The sequence below is a fragment of the Nerophis lumbriciformis genome, linkage group LG26 (genome assembly GCF_033978685.3).
Source record: "Nerophis lumbriciformis linkage group LG26, RoL_Nlum_v2.1, whole genome shotgun sequence".
Taxonomy (NCBI): Eukaryota; Metazoa; Chordata; class Actinopteri; order Syngnathiformes; family Syngnathidae; genus Nerophis; species Nerophis lumbriciformis.
Genome location: NC_084573.2, coordinates 7,445,001 through 7,449,858, shown reverse-complemented (window position 1 = coordinate 7,449,858; position 4,858 = coordinate 7,445,001). Strand labels below are relative to the sequence as shown.

At 47.8% G+C, this 4,858-nt stretch overlaps 1 protein-coding gene across 7 annotated transcripts in view; it reads right to left on the bottom strand.

Moving 5' to 3' along the window:
• Positions 1-489: 489 nt before the first annotated feature.
• Positions 490-4,858, bottom strand: part of ppp2r5eb (protein phosphatase 2, regulatory subunit B', epsilon isoform b) — a 117,224-nt gene continuing 112,855 nt past the window's right edge. For all 7 annotated transcript variants that reach the window (XM_061987571.2, XM_061987573.2, XM_061987574.2 and 4 more), the window contains one exon: positions 490-4,858. This exon is cut by the window's right edge and continues 493 nt beyond it. The gene's annotated coding sequence lies outside the window, so the exon portion shown is untranslated.

Below are 4,858 nucleotides of genomic sequence, written 5' to 3'. Positions count from 1 at the left end.
AGTATGCCTTGCTGTCACGTACGTGTGCAAGCAGAAGATGTGTTGGGCTGGCACGCTGTTAATACAGATTGTAGAGGGCGCCAAATGTTGTACCATCATGGCACGCCCTTATTATAGTCATAAGGGTGAAATCGGTGAATATTAATCCCGGGAGTTTTCTGCGAGAGGCACTGAAATCCGGAAGTCTCACGGGAAAATTGGGGGGTTCAGCAAGTAAGCTGCTGAGCCGCATCAGAGTGATCAAAGAGCCGCGGGTTGCCGACCCCTGTTCTAGGGCGATAAAAAGGCCCAGAAAGGTCCGAGTATGGTTGGAACGATCATGTTGCATTAATGTTGTTTTAGAACACAAACAAAAAGATCACTCATTAAAACAAGTTTGATGGGAAAAAACCCTCAAAAAGAGCTCCGATAAAAACCAGTAATTTTGTCCACACGGAGACATTCAAACGACTCACGCACACTTCAAATGAATCAATTCATCATCTGGGCTTTATCACAAAACACCTTTAATTTAATATCTCTTTATTTTTTAAAATAATTAAACATTTGTATTTCTCCAACCCGTTCTTCCCCTCCTCACGCCGAGTAATATCTGGCCCGCCTCTAAAGCACACATGACTTCTGCCAGGGAGCGGAACCCCGCCCCCGCCCCGCCCCCGCCTCTAACCTGGCTTCGCTCATCTAAACCCCGCCCCCTCCCGACTATAAAAAAAAAAAAAACATATATTCAATGGTGTGAAGAAAGTATGCAAAATGAGCTCAGAGGGGCGGCGAGGGGGGAAGAGGATCACAAGTCGCAGGAAGTTGCGCCGTAATACCGCTTTCTATCTCTCTCCACGCGTTGCTAAGCAACAAGAGAAGCTAAATGGCTACAAGATACAAGATTATCAGTGTACGGCATTCAATAACAATGTACAGGGTGCTCGTCTTTCCCCTCTTCTTAATACTGTGAAGGCCACGCAGCGCCCCCGGTGGCCATCACCGGGAAGATCTTCAGCGCTCTTCTCCACACTTTTTGTTTGATTCCTAGACGGCCTCCTTGGCGTGTTATAGGAGGGGGACGGGGGCTGGGGGGGGCATCAGTGCCAGACCGATGCCACATGGCTGGGAGGGGGCGGGGTCCAGAAGAGGCAGGGAGAGCGTCTACACGAGTGCTCGCCACGGTTGGTCCTAAGCGCTGATAACGTGGACTTGATGGCGTTTGGCTCGACGCGGTGGAGCTGCGCGCGCCGTCTCGAAGTGGATGCTAACGCTCACTGCACATACAGCGCGTCTGGGAAAGTATTCACGGCGCGTCACTTTTTCCACATTTTGTTATGTTACAGACTTATTCCGTAATGGAATAAATTCATTTTTGTCCTCAAAATTCTCCACACAATACCCCATAATGACAACATGAAACATTTTTTTTTTAGCAAATTAATTAAACATAATTTTCAAAAAAATGATTTAAGCACATGAACATTTGATTTTTTTTTTTGTTTTCAAAAAGTTTGCAAAATTCACATTGTCATTATGTGCAGCATTTTGAGGACATAAAATGTGCGTACTTCATTTGGGAAAAGGGCTGTAACATAACATAACACCATGTGGGAAAAGTGAGGCGCTGTGAATACTTTCCGGGGTGACTTAACAGGACCACGTAGACGAGGATTGTGGGATTTAAGTTCTCCTACAGTAGTAAGGGAATTCCTATGGCCCCTTTGGTCACAGTTTACCTGACACCTGAAAGGTGACAAATTTGGGAGGGAGTGCACTATCCACTTTGGCCACCGGATGGCAGTAGAGTGTCAAATGCCTTAAGATGTGTTGTGTGGCAATTCCAACTTTGACCACAGCGTCAACCTGACACCTGAAACGGGACAAATTTGGGGAAGGTGCACTCTCTACCTTAGACCCCGGACGGCAGTAGAGTGCTGAATGCCTTAAGATGGGTTTTGTGGCAGTTCCAACTTTGACCACAGTGTCAACCTGACACTTAAAACGTGACAAATTCAGGTGGGGTGCACTCTCCACTTCAGCCACCGGACGGCAGTAGAGTGTTGACTGCCTTAAAATGTGTTTTGTGGCAATTCCAAGTTCGACCACAGCGTCAACCTGACACCTGAAACGTGACAAATTTGCGGGGGTGCACTCTCCACTTTAGCCACCGGGCGGCAGTAGAGTGTTGTATGCCTTAAAATGTTGTTTTGTGGCAATTCCAACTTTGACCACAGCGTCACCCTGACACTTAAAACGTGACAAATTCATGGGGGGTGCACTCTCCACTTTAGCCACCGGACGGCAGTAGAGTGTTGTATGCCTTAAAATGTGTTATGGGGCAATTCCAACTTTGACCACAGCGTCAACCTGACACTTAAAACGTGACAAATTCAGAAGGGGTGCACTATCCACTTTAGCTATCGGAAGGTAGTAGAGTGTCAAATGCCTTCAGATGTGTTTTGTGGCAATTCCAAATTCGACCACAGCGTCAACCTGACACGTGACAAATTTGCGGGGGTGCACTCTCCACTTTAGCCACCGGACGGCAGTAGAGTGTTGACTGCCTTAAAATGTGTTTTGTGGCAATTCCAAGTTCGACCACAGCGTCAACCTGACACATGAAACGTGACAAATTTATGGGAGTACACTCTCCACTTTAGCCACCGCAGGGTAGTAGAGTGTTGAATGCCTTAAAATGTATTATGGGGCAATTCCAATTTTGACCACAGCGTCAACCTGACACCTGAAACGTGACAAATTTGGAGGGAGTGCACTATCCACTTCAGCCACCGGGCGGCAGTAGAGTGTTGTATGCCATAAGATGTGTTTTGTGGCAATTCCAACTTTAACCACAGCGTCAACCTGACACTTAAAACGTGACAAATTCAGAAGGGGTGCACTATCCACTTTAGCTATCGGAAGGTAGTAGAGTGTCAAATGCCTTCAGATGTGTTTTGTAGCAATTCCAAATTCGACCACAGGGTCAACCTGACACCTGAAACGTGACAAATTTGGGGGGAGCGCACTCTTCACTTTAGCCACCGGACGGCAGTAGAGTGTCGAATGCCTTCAGATGTGTTTTGTGGCAATTCCGAGTTCGACCACAGCGTCAACCCGACACCTGAAACGTGACAAATTTATGGGAGTACACTCTCCACTTTAGCCACCGGAGGGCAGTAGAGTGTTGAATGCCTTAAAATGTATTATGGGGCAATTCCAATTTTGACCACAGCGTCAACCTGACACCTGAAACGTGACAAATTTGGAGGGAGTGCACCGGGCGGCAGTAGAGTGTTGAATGCCATAAGATGTGTTTTGTGGCAATTCCAACTTTGACCACAGCGTCAACCTGACACTTAAAACGTGACAAATTCAGAAGGGGTGCACTATCCACTTTAGCCATCGGAAGGTAGTAGAGTGTCAAATGCCTTCAGATGTAGTTTTGTGGCAATTCCAAATTCGACCACAGCGTCAACCTGACACCTGAAATGTGACAAATTTGGGGGGAGCGCATGCTCCACTTTCGCCACCGGACGGCAGTAGAGTGTTGAATGCCTTCAGATGTGTTTTGTGGCAATTCCAAGTTCGACCACAGCGTCAACCTGACACCTGAAACGTGACAAATTTATGGGAGTACACTCTCCACTTTAGCCACCGGAGGGCAGTAGAGTGTTGAATGCCTTAAAATGTATTATGGGGCAATTCCAATTTTGACCACAGCGTCAACCTGACACCTGAAACGTGACAAATTTGGGGGGAGCGCACTCTTCACTTTAGCCACCGAACGGCAGTAGAGTGTTGAATGCCTTCAGATGTGTTTTGTGGCAATTCCAAGTTCGACCACCTGACACCTGAAACGTGACAAATTTATGGGAGCGCACTCTTCACTTTAGCCACCGGATGGCAGTAGAGTGTTGAATGCCTTCAGATGTGTTTTGTGGCAATTCCAACTTTGACCACAGCGTCAACCTGACACTTAAAACGTGACAAATTCAGGGCGGGTGCAATCTCTACTTTAACCATCGGACGGCAGTGCAGCGTCAAATGCCTTAAAGTGTGTTATGGGGCAAGTCCAACTTTGACCACAGCGTCAACCTGACACTTAAAACGTGACAAATTCAGGGGGGTGCACTCTCTACTTTAGCCACCGGATGGCAGTAGAGTGTTGAATGCCTTAAGATGTGTTTTGTGGCAATTCCAACTTTGACCACAGTGTCAACCTGACACTTAAAACGTGGCAAATTTGGGGTGGTGCACTTCCCACTTTAGCCACCGGATGGCAGTAGAGTGTCAAATGCCTTAAAATGTGTTGTGTGGCAGTTCCAACTATGACCACGGTGTCAGTTGCTATGCGGAGTGGCGCTTTCCATCATTTTCAGCAGACGGTACCTCTTCCTCTCGCGCGAGATCCGCCCAGGAACGGGGCCGTGTGAGTAGATGAGTGCTTGTGCGCAGACAGGACTGAGAGCTACGACGCGAGGATTGTCGGCCACTGGTGTTCACGGCGCTTCGCTTCTTCTGGTTGGAGTTCGATTCCAGAGGAAAGCTTTCATAGCAAGCAAGTGCACAGGTACTTGGCGCCACTAGGGGGCGACGTAACTGCCGCCGGACAGCGCGCGTGCGAACACGCGTGTAGACGCACTCAAAGACGAGCTGTAGTGTTTCGGCGGCGTTCACTTCCTGTTTGTGGTTGAGGGGGAGGAGTCAACGAAAGAAGTCCAACAGGAACCAAAAGGAGGAGACGGCGATGAAGACGAGTGCGGACAAAATCAAACTATCTTGGCTCCGTTCCACGTCCCAATGTTGGTCAGTTTTAAAGCCCCGCCCACACAAGTCATTTTCTCATTTTCTATTTTTTCGTCCTTTTTTTTTTTGT